We start from the raw sequence: 12445 nt of genomic DNA, 5'->3' as shown, positions 1-12445 counted from the left end.
TGCAAGGCATCAGATATTAAATGGCACGTGCTTCCTCGAACCAACTGCATGCTGCATCTCCCACTACTTACTCCTCTTGACGAGTGTGCAGTGAGCTGGGCAGATTATGCCCTACACTTCTAAGACTCCAAATCTAATATACATTTTCACATGCCTCTCAGGGACATCGTCCCTTTCAGTATTCAGCCCCCCCGTCTCACTGACTCCTCGTGCTTCCCATGACCACACTGTCACGATGCCGCCAGGCTCCTCCTTCCCGGCCGTGGCTGCCGAGGATGGCTCATCATGCCAGTGCTTACTCCCTGGGACAAGAGTCAGTGCATTTCTGACTCTCAACTACACAATGAAGTGAACCAGGGTCCTTGAAAAAGTGAATGCAGCGTGCCAGTCCCCCAGAACGTTCACTAATTGTTTGTGCTAAAAATAATCTTAATTCTTGCTTCTATGGGATTCAAGGACCAATCTCCAGCAACTACAGGCTACACAAAACAGTAGTTATTTTTCAGAGGGAAAAAAATTATTTATGCAGTGCATTATCAATCTCAAAGGATGATGTTTAAGCACAAGTTGGATGAACTATATGCAGCATAATACAGCTGCTTTGCATTTTGATTCCTTTATAGACCACGGCAAATTAATAACTTTAAAATGTTGTTTCAGGCAAAGTAATGGACACACAATAAAACTATTCATTTCCTCAAAGGTCACTCTAGGAGAAGCATACATTGTGTAGAAGCCTACCAACAATGCTATTGTTCCAAAGAAAAGTGAAAATACATAATGAGCAGTTAGTGCCTATATCTGCATCGGAGACCCGAGGCTAATTTAAAGTGCAATCTCAAGGCAATCAATCATACTCTAAAATTACTTCATTTTCCAAACTGTTTACACTTTTTAAGTTACAAATCCACTTTCTGCTATTTCAACTCACGATTTACAGCTACAGATTTAGCCTGTCTTGGCTTGCTGCCAAGCTCTAGTCATGAGGGAGCTAATGATCTGAACAGATCAGTGTTTTATAATGGAGAAAAGCGCATGTAAATTTCCAGCATGTCTGCAAGTAATCAAGGCATGCTGACTATAAATGAGGCGGCCTCACATTTATTTTAGGAGAAAGATCTTAAAGCCCCACTTTTTATTTGGACCAACAGAAAAAAAATAATTAATTTTTTTTTTTAAATCCCCCTTTTAAAAAGTACTCCAAGATTATTCCAAATGATTCTAAATGAAACTGCTAGGCAAACAATATGTTAAAGAATAGTACAATAGCTAATTTCCTTTAGTGTTTCTATCTCAACCAGATCATATCCTTATCATGGCAAGCTGGAACATTAAACTCTCTAGTTCATGGAATCAAAACACAAGAGTGCTTCATATTACATTATAGAAAAATGAGCCATTCCCTACAAACAAGGTCAGATTTCGGGAATGCCAAAGGTCTACGTTTAAACAGAGCTGGGAGGAGGGGAGGCTTTGCGCACTCCGCTCTCTAAAACTCAGTGAGAAACTAGACCAGCAATTTAAATTTGTTTTAATAGCCAAAATGGTAGAAGGAGAGCAAGAAGTCTCTTGGGAGATGATACTTAAATTAAGTACGATCTTTATTGTTTCATTACAGTGGCATAGCCAAATAATGACTTTGTGTTACTGTACAAATATGCCGGATCCTCATTTTCTAGCGCAAATAATTACTCTATTCTATCATTTTCTGCTTACTGTCAACCCACAGCCCCTCCCCACGTGGGAAATAGGTTGTGGTAGGTTTGGGGCTGGACCAAGAAAAGTTTCACATTTTCTCCTCTTTTTAAAGGCTGTACAAAGGAGGCAGATTCTGACCCAAAAGTGGCATTAAGAATGGACCTATAAATATTCTCATGTTGTACTTCATGAAATTCAGTCCATCATTGTGGATATTTCTGTTATAACATTATTACATGCCTAAACTCAATTGTATAATTGGATAGGGCCAGGAACAATAAGCTGGCATTGCTTTGTTATAGTGAACTACAGCTTTAAAATACCTGTAATCATAAATCAACATAATTATTTGAAGTTCTGTCACGAAGCAGAACAGGAAAAGAAAGACTAAAATAAACTAGCTGGTAAAGAATCTCATTTCACTTTCTAGAGGCAGAAAGTTTTTACCAGCTTTGAGTCTCATCACCACTACAACTGGGGAAGTCTTTCTCCTTTCTAGGTTGCTTTGAAAGGCACCTCCCTCAGAAAGACTTTGCTTCCTTACCGCTTTCCAACAAAACCGACAGGGCTGCACTGAGGAATCCCCCAGTCCAAAGGATCTGTGTGGCAGCCGCTTGGGCCCAGGGCAACAGGGAGCCTGGGCTGGAAGGGACAAAGCGATCCCAGCCTCCCCCAGACAGCCAAACGCTGAGTGGCCCACAGGTTCAGGGCTGAGGATTGGCCTCTGCTGCTGGCACGGCTGGCCATGCTACAAGTGCAGGATGGAGATGGCTGAAGTCCTTCCTTGCCATGGAAGTACAGACAGCTGATTATTTTTTGTCCCAGCTTGTGAAATATTTTGCTACTCATTTGTGCAAAATAATTTACTAACTTCTCCCTGACCTCTCTGCACTCCTTACCTCATCACAGTCAGGATCAAAACAAACTGACCCTTTCTGGCTCTCTTTCTACCCCCAGGACATATAAATGAGAGCCGGGGGGCAGCTTTGATGGACAGTCCCTGCATTTGAAGAGAATTTGCTGTCTGTCGGTGTATTTTTAATTGTTGCCAAGCAAATACCATCAAGAGCTGGCCCTCGGGAGACCATGGCCCATCTGAGGCAGAGGATTGAGCAGAGGCGAGCACATGTGCCTTCCAGTGCCTCCCACCCGTGTATGGAAACACCACAGAGCGCTTTGGGACGGACTGCATCGTGTTACTGTAAGAGGCAAAAGCACTGATGGCGGCTGAGGCATTTCTTCCCTCCCCTCACCCAGAGTTAACACAACAGTTCTCCAAATCTCATCTCCTCCTACCTTCCAGCCATGCAGAACTTCGTGCTCACTGGAGGCATTGGGCTACAGCATGACTGAAGTTAATATTAAAACACGGATTCCTCCTACAGCTTCCCTGAAAAAAACTATTGCATTCCCAGGGATGGAGATCTCCAAGATCCTTCTTGTTCTGTTTTTTTTTTTTGCTATTACACTTAAAAAAGAAATCTCTTTTTCTCCTTCTTTCTCTTTTCATCTTTGTAGGTCGCAAACAACGTATTTTATTACTTCTGAGACAGTGAAGAATGTTAAGTCTTTCATAAAGATATTCTTTTGGCCAAGTGCTTTTGGATATCCAGACCTCACAGTTGTGAGGACATACACACACATACACTTGTAGACTCACCACAGATGACGACATGAATACATACAGAATAGATTACACAATTACTGTAACACAATTAAAAACCATACTTTTTCAGATACTCAACTTGTACTCTCACGCACTGTGACATTACAAATTGGAGAAGTAGCTGAAAATAGGTAAGATCTGAATTTCCTCAGTCAAAGAATAAAAGGAAGAAAAATCCCTTCTCTTTCAATATGTCTAAAAGAAGTAAGAAAGGGTGAACAAACAGATTTGGGGGGAAGAGACAAATCAACTCAAGCTCAGCAAAAATGTCTAAAAGATAAAACCAAGTATAAATAAAAAGGGGAGATATAAATAGGTGGCGTGAACAATTCTTAAAAACAAAAAAGCATCTGATATCATCAGAGCTGGTGTCACAGGGTGGCTATTAACCAGCATAAACATTCATTTTCAGTCCCACTGAGTCACCTAGAAAAGCTGTCTCTGAATAATGAGGCTGACGGAGCCTGAGATCCAGTTCTACTTTTCTTTACTCCAACTTGGAACTGTTGCACAATTACGACACAGAACGTCAAGATACGATAAACAGAACTGAAAAAGGGAAAGAAAACAATTTCTTCCCCTACAAGTCAGGTTCAGTGCTTTTGCCTATTAAAGTAACCAAATATGTTTCTCTCTGAAATCAAAGCCAAAAGGCAGCATGCCAGGCACAGTTAACAGATAAATCAATGTTCCCAAAGGGCGGGCTTTTTTGTTTGGGGGGGTTTCTGCCTGACAACAATCTTGCAGTGAGCAAACAGAACACCCACTGCACATCTTGTCAATCTACTCTCATGAAACGGGGAAGGAAATGTGAATACTTTTGAAGATCTAGGAACTGTTTGGAAAAACTTCATGTTCTAACCTCCCTGTCAAAGGTCACGGTTTTCATAACTACGAAGTCTGCAGCTATTGTAAAGCCCACTACGTAGAATGTGTAATTGCAGTTAATTTATCACTAAGGTCACTGTATACTAGCTGGGAGTTTGTAAACAAGAATGAATCACAGGTTTGATTTTTGTGTCCCTTTCAAACTAGAAGACCTAACAGTTTCCTGTTCCAACTTACAAAATAGTATTGCTTCTATAAACCTACTCGCGTCTCCTTGCCAGCAGTTTCCATTTAATTAAACTGACAGAAAAACAGGGCCCTTGCTAATGTGATCCAGACCAGTTTGCCTTCAATGTAAATTCTCAGGCATGAAATTACATCTGAAACAGACACAATAATCCCTCTATATCTTAGTCATAAGTTTAATCTATACTAGAATAACATTTTCTTTGTCTATATTGAAGTCTGGTTTAGAATTCAGTGATCTTTTCTTCTTTTCCCAGTTGAAGTTCAGGGAATTATTCAACTTCCATTCACCTTACAGTCAATTCAGAATGGTTTGGGGTTTTTTTGCCTGTAATTTATACATTCATTGTTGGTTTCTAGGTCACGGGTAGCAAAATGATCTCGCATGTGAAAAACCAAATTCAGGACCTACTTCAAACTTTCACTTTCTGGAAACCAAATAGGCTGGTAGCACTATAAAACTAGTTCACAGATGCTTAAAGCAATCTAACTTGCCTAAGCTAACAGCCTGATCTTTCACACAGATCTCCGGGTCAAATAGCTGTAACAAAGAAAACTGATGAGATTTATAGGTACCGTCAATAAAACGAAGGTGGGGTTGTTTGTTTCTTTAATGACCCATAGCATTTCACTCTCATCTAGTCATTCTTGTCAGTACTCAACTGATGCACTAATTCCTACAATGCCCGGGAAAAACAAAATATGCAAAAGAATAGCTACTTATTGCAGAGTGACCATGGTGTTCATGGTGAGCAACTCAATAAATTGCACGGTACATTTATGCCAGATGCAAGTGAGATGGGAATTTCTGAGAGACACAAAGCATTTTGTTCCTGGCCCACAGCCTGCCTCTTCCTGCACCAACACCAGGACAAGCTTGGGGTCACTACAGCCTCCCTGCAATTAAAGTCTGCAATATCAGGCTTTGAACAACAAGGAGGGACAGTATCCATAGAGTAAAATCTGGAAGAGTCACAAATAGTAGGAGAAGGGCAAGTAACTGATCTTTCTTAGTCAAGCCAGTGTGTGCCACCGCGAGGTCCTCACTGTGGCTGCCAAGCCACACCTTTCCACTTGACAGGACAAAGCAGCTTTATCTCTGTCAGTTAAACAGGGATTGAAAAAAATGCTCTCCCAAACTTCTGACCTCACAGCCAAGTTCAGGAATTATGCTGGAGAAGCTGCTGTTCTTTGCTGCTCTGTGAATCCCTGGTACTAGAAGAGTGTCACCAGAGCTCTCCTGCATTTACACAACACTGAACCAGCTACAGATAATGATGGAGCAGGACATTCATCTTGAGAGGCAGAGGCAGGATCTACTGAGCTTCACTGCCTAGCAGTGACTGTCATCTCAACAATTTGATCCCAGAAAGGAAAATCAAGTCTACTATGTGCAATTACATTTCTTCTGATGCCAGCCTAGTAGGTAAACTACTTGTTTTAAAAGGAAAGCTTGAAGCCATTCTAAAGACATATTTTGGGTGAAGTTTTAGCACCACGATCTCTGCACAAAAAGCTGTACAGACAAGTTCAGACATAGGTACCCGAAGCTCTTGTTTTCTGGCCAAAGCAACAGATGAGATGGCATGAGAGAAGGAGCAAAAGAACCTATAAAGAAGTTATCCTCACTAGACCTGGCCATTTTGCATTGCCAATGTCAAGAAATGTTTCTATTTAGATGAGCAATTCTTGTTTCTTGTGTTATGTTCTTGTGTTTAACATCTGCATTTTCTGACCACTGAGGGAGCTGTCAACAGCTGTGAGAACAGTACCCATGAGGTTCCCCCTACAAGTGTGGGGGAAGCAATGGCAGGGATTTACCATAGCTCTGTTGTTGGTACCGTGATGCCTCGGTGATTCTGTGATACCAGAATGGTTCCTGCACCAAATGAAACTTAGGTTCCCCCAGTATAAATCTGGTCTCTGTGCTCAGGCTATCACACCTATGAGGGTCTCTTAGCTTTAGATTCAGCAGTCACTGGCATGGAACTGATGTCACTTCATCTAGCAAAAGGGAATGCACAGGATGAAAAAAGTTGTTGCTGTAGCTGCTCCTCCAATGAGCCTCATGTCCGTTTTGGTTTGGGCAATCTGGCTAGTGAACTGACTGGGAAACAGAGATGGTAGGAAATTCTGAGGGACAGTTGGGGCAAAGATCTCAAGGAGGCACACATAAAACTCCAGTCCTACACGCAATCTACAGACACGCTCTGAAGGAAAAGGACTAAGAAAATGGAAACAGCAGTCCCATTTCTCCTGTGAGCACTATCCCACTCTCATGTCTTGACAACCTTCAGCGATGAAGACAAAATGCTCCATCAGCCACATGGAGCTCAGAGCATTCCTTACACCACTTGTGACACTCATTAGTGGATCTGGGCCCAAGGACTTCTGTTTCCCAAGAGCTTGTGCTGCAGCTGGAGGTGCTATGACTGTAAGAAACACAAGTGACAAAACCACTGCAAAAACAAGTGAAAACTGAACCACAACGTATTTATCAAGTTCCTACTCAACCAACCAAACATTTGCAAAACCTTAGTGACATGTCTAACTAAAAATACCTGCTGCTCCAGAAATGTTACCTGACTTCAAGTAAGAAATTTGCCACAAGCCCAGCAAGGTATAAAGGACAAATGCACTCAAAATGTTTTCAGAGCCTGGGCAATAACATTTCCAAGCACTGTTGTCACGATCTTCTCTTCCAATAAGAACTTAATTGCACTGTTTTCCTAAAAGGTAGAAAGTGAAGAGCTTACTTAAGAAAACCAGCCATACACTGAATAGTCTGACACTCTTGGGGAAAAAAAAAGAAGAAAATGTCATTTGTGCTATAGAAGACAATGGTCAGACATTAGCATGGTCAGAAATCATCACAGGTCCTTCTAGCAAGTGCTGTTCTGCTTCACTGTTCATAAAGGTCTCTTGTTTTAGAAACACTGAACAAATATTCTCCCAGCAAAAAGTACGTAAATCATTACTTACTCTTATATGGACTTCATCGACAAAGTGACAAGGGACAAAAGGTCTCCTACAGAATAGCAACCTTTCTTCATTTCTGGTTGTTAAGAATTAGCTCCCTGTGCTTCCACAAGCCAACAGAGATGGCAAAGAGGTACTGTTTTGTAAAAACACCGTACTCAACCAGCCACAGATGAAGGAAGACTTTTCATATCAACTTATATGGGTTTACTAATATGTCTGATCCGTTAAAAGTCTCTCAGTGAGGCAGAGAACCTACTGATATTCTGCTGCAGAGAGTGAAAACCACTCCTGTTCTCTTTGAGCAAATATGCTGGGCTCTCGTTATCAAACACATGAATTCCTGTCCACACTCTCTCCATCTCTCTTTTGCACCCTGCCATCAAAATAGCAAGGACAAAATTGGCTTCATTCCCTGTATTTTTCATATAGACCTGAACGTTCTTAAGTATGCAGTCAGGGAACTATGGCTGCTGTGCTCACATCTGATCTCCTATTCTATGCTTTTAAGGTCTTAAATGGGCTCTACCCAATAAGTCACATGTTTTGTGCCCTGGAATCATGGTAACTGAAATCACCAAAGGTCAAATCCTGCGCCATTCACATTCATTATATGCAAGACAGAGGGCCCAGGTCTAAAAAACAAAGTAAAAACTGAGGACAAACCTTTCCTGCAGGATAGGCTAACAAAAAAAAACCCCAACTACACACATCAAAGAATTCTAGCAGCAAGGTAGGGAAGCAGCCCTTAACTGCTACCTCCAGCAATCCTCATCCCTGTTCCCATTCCAATGCTGTACCACCTCCCTCTTGGTCCACCACAGGAGGATGAAAGCTGGAGGTCATGGCAGAGTATGGCCTTGGTACTGACCTTCTCACATGTCCCAGGCTAGTCTGAAGCCTGTAGAACCACCCAAAACCTGAGTAGGATGATTATCCCAGAAGGTCTCTTCCTGTTGAGGGATATAATAGCCAGGTAGGACAAACAAAACAACCCTCTCTCTCAAAGTTTTTCACAAAAGCACACAGGACCTGATCTTCCTGCCACTCACACTGATCAAGGTTTACTACGATGTGTCACAGCAGCCAGCTTAAGCCCATGGTACAACACTGAATAGTTGCCACGTGAAAAAGAAATGCTGCAGCAAGTTCTCCCTACCTGAGTTGGAAGGGTCCCTCAAGGGAGGAGGAGAGCAGGCTGATGACGGGGCCAACATCTCTGAGGGAAGCAAGCCCCCTGCCCTTGTTCAAGCTGACCAGTACACTGAAATACTGAGAAGCCTCCCACACATAAAACTGCAGGATCTAATCTTTGATGTTTTACAATAGCACAAAGACAACATATAAAACACATTCGAGAAACATTGCGGGAAGTGTGCCAGCATTTTAAGGAACGTTCCCTTTGGACACGAAGCCTTTTTTAGCCAAACCACTATGATTTTGTTTTAGTGACTCATACAAATGGATTCTGGCTTAAAAATGGGATATTTTCTCTTCTGCTCCTGGGTTCACCTCAAGACATGTGAATGAAAAAATAGCAGTAAGAATATTAGGCTGGACTTACATTCACCAACAGACACTAAATAGGGATCTGCTAAATTTGTAAAGCTTAGCTGAAGTTTCAAATATATAATTCTGCAAATGCAATTCCTCCTGAAGTCTGTCTGGGCAAGGATCATAAAACTATAAAAAGATACTTTGTCCCTAAAGATTGCAAGAAGCTAATCATTAGCCACCCGTTTATAGTGTTTACCTTTTTATTACATCGTTCTGATATTTTTCCTTCGCAGGGACCCACTCCTTATTTCTACCATATGGGTAAGAAAAAAGATCCACTGCCTCTGGGGAAAGTGTTTTTCAAGACAAAGATATTTGCTGGATTAAAAACAAACATACAAACAAAGTGTACATAAATTTGTGTCTGACTACTGTTGGGCATCTGGAATGACACACAGTTTCTTTGGAAAATTTTTCTTCCAGTTTTTTTATACAAATGCCAGTAAAATATGTACCCAGCAGCTAACTGAGAGAGCTAAATTTAAAACGCCCTTTCAGACCACTCTTTCATTTTTTTCTTTTTAACTTTTCTTTTCCAAGGCAAGAGGGGAGGAGGGAGCTTGTACCCATGTTTTGAAGTACTGTAAGTTCTTTTGCCTTTTAACAGAAATATGTAAACAAGGTGTATGACTGTAGGGTAATGTTCTAGTCACAAAGCATTCAAGAGCCAGAGTGAAGCTATTTAAAGAATGGAGTATTCAATTCCTGAGGCCAGATGCTAGTATAAATATGAAACTATGTTCACACTGCAGATTAAATTATTTTTAGTTTCTGCATTTGAACTGCCAAAATTATTTGGGTTGGTTTGTTTTCTTTTTTTTTTTACTATACCACAGAACTTATGGGGCCACATTTTTATAGATCTGAATAGAGAATCAAAAACACAAGCGTAAAAAGACTTTTTCAGCTATTTTCTCCGTGCAACAAAACTACAACTGTATAGTGAAATACGCTGTCACAAGTAAGGGTCATTCAGGGAGTAAGAAACCTAAAAATAAAGGTGGAGCTGATACATTTAAGATTCTTGAAATAGATTTTTATAGTACCTTATCATTTAATTTTCATCCCACGAAGCCTTTAATCTGGAAATACTTAGTGTGAAAGAAAAGTGGAGACCGTGGTTTTAAAAAAATTTAAGAGAAAAAACATGCATTAAGACTGCATTACACACTGTCTACTGGAGTTGCCACAAGGGCTCGCACAGATATTGCTAAGAATATCAAGTTAAGTCACAAGTAATTAACTAAAATCAAATAATCAATAACCTCATGACCTTGCCATAGCAAAACATGCACGAATGCAAGAGAGAAAGACAATGAAATCCCCAAACTGGGGATGATCGAAGTCAGTCCAGGCTCAGTGACAAGCTGGGTGAAGACCTATCACTGACACGTGCTACAGCCTGAAATCACCTAAGAGGCTGACAAGGAGCCCCTCTTGCTGATGAACATTTCACTGTTGGGAGGGTTTTTTTGTCCTGTAATTATTTTCTTTTTGCTTCATCAGCTGGCAAAGACAGAAAGTCCAAGATGTGTCTCAAGAACGTGATTCATTTGTTGATGTCAGGAGGTTAGTCTACCATAACACAAAAAGTAAAACTGGAACTGCATAGAGGCACATCAACCAAGCCATAGACCCTTCCAACTGCAAATACCACAAATGCCCTGGAAGGGTTGAATGTACAACCAGGAGCATAAATCTGCGAGAAGGATGAGCAGAAAGACTGCAGCTTGATCAGTCAAGAGACTTTCTTGCAACATTACGGAATGTGGAATTACCAAGCAGACTTGCTCTGCACTGTGCTGAACATGCATATTTTGCTGATGACTTAGAAGAAGGATGAGGCCAGTAACACCATACAGCTGGCTGGGGGAAGATGCTAGGAGGGGAAGGGGTCCTGCAGCATTGGGGTTGTAACCCATCTAATATTGAGATGTGTGAACAGACACAGAGTACCTGTGGAGACTCTGTCACCGCCTCAATGCAGGAAGGCAGGGGACACCAGGCTTAATTACAAACAGGTGATGTGGGACATGCTGAAAGCTGAACATGTTCTTGAATATCACATCAGGTTCAGCCCCAGCTCCTAATTCACTGTTCTTATCAGGCACAGATCTGGTACTGCAACAGTGAAGCCTCCTTTTTGGTGGACAGGCTGACAATCCCAGCCTTCCCTGGGTATTTACAACACACTTTTAAAATGCATTAGCCTGCACTTTAAAGAAACCCAGGACCAGAACATCTGGGCTTTGGTTGTTTTGTTTCTCAGTAATGAATAGTGGAAAAAAAAGGATACAGCTCTGGGTAAAATGTTCAGGAACACAGTAGCTACCTTGTCATCTTTACCTATTTTCCATTCAGTAGCCTCGTTCACAGGAGCAGAACAGGACATGGGGGAACTTGCGAGGAGAATGAGAGGGAATGTTTCCCACTGTCTTCTCAGATTATATTTTCGCTTTGTTATAGGGTCCTTGAACACGTGGGGATCTGTTCCACTCATGACAAACATGCATAACTCCCTTTGGCACTAATGGGAGTGATGAACGTGTTGTGAGAGGAGAATTGGCCCCTAAAACTGGAGGAGTGCAAACAAGGTTGTAAATATATCTCAAGGTTCTGGTAACATTAGAAACCAGCCTAGCGTCTTTCTCATGGTTTATTATGATATCACCAAATCCCCTCTATGTATTTATAGCCTTGTAATTCACAATTATTCTGGGTCCATAAATGTTTTTGGCATCTGAATGTAGAACTGATACTATTATTTCACATATTATAGTACTGACCGTGAATGCTAAATTTATTCCAGCAGAGACTCCTGGAGTTCATTCATCAGATATTTTATGCTACTGTTCTTTTAATGATTCATTTATCCTTAGTAATATTTGTATTCTGAAGTGTGGCGTCTCCAGCCGACAGCACAATGCTCTGCTGAATTATCTTTTTCTTTCACAGCATAACAAAGTAGAGCACAGTCAAATTGAAGATGGCCTTTAGTACACTGTCAGAACAATACTGCTTACCAAGCATATCCAGACACATTTCTCAAACCACATGTAATGCTCTGCCTGCCAACATGCTCATAAAGTCATTAACCGGCATCTTAAAATGAGGGTGTGATACATATATTTAAATGTTTAGGAAAATCAAATGTGTGCTCGTCTAGAAGCTTATTTTGAATTTCAGCGTCTACGTGTATCAATTATGCAGCAGTGCACAGATGGAAAAATTCACCTTGATTTCTCACAAGCTGCTAAAATATACCCCTGCTAAAATAATGCACGTTATCTATCACTAACAAAAGCTTCTTTATGGCATTAACTATTTGTCCTTCACGATATAACAGGGCCAGAGAGACCCAAGCTGACGGTTTACAGTGCTGAGGATTCATTTTTACAAGCAAACTATTATTAGCAGTAAAATTAAGGAGGAACTTATTTTACACGGTAGAGATTTTACTAAACGAAGTAA

The 12445-nt window shown here is 41.1% G+C and overlaps 1 protein-coding gene across 3 annotated transcripts in view; it reads right to left on the bottom strand.

The window, feature by feature from the left end:
- Positions 1–12445, bottom strand: part of ARID5B (AT-rich interaction domain 5B) — a 119966-nt gene that overhangs the window by 84575 nt on the left and 22946 nt on the right. The window lies entirely within an intron of this gene.

Source organism: Colius striatus, chromosome 8 (assembly GCF_028858725.1).
Source record: "Colius striatus isolate bColStr4 chromosome 8, bColStr4.1.hap1, whole genome shotgun sequence".
NCBI lineage: Eukaryota > Metazoa > Chordata > Aves > Coliiformes > Coliidae > Colius > Colius striatus.
Note: the sequence above shows the minus strand (reverse complement) of the source record. Positions and strands in the feature narration are given on the sequence as shown.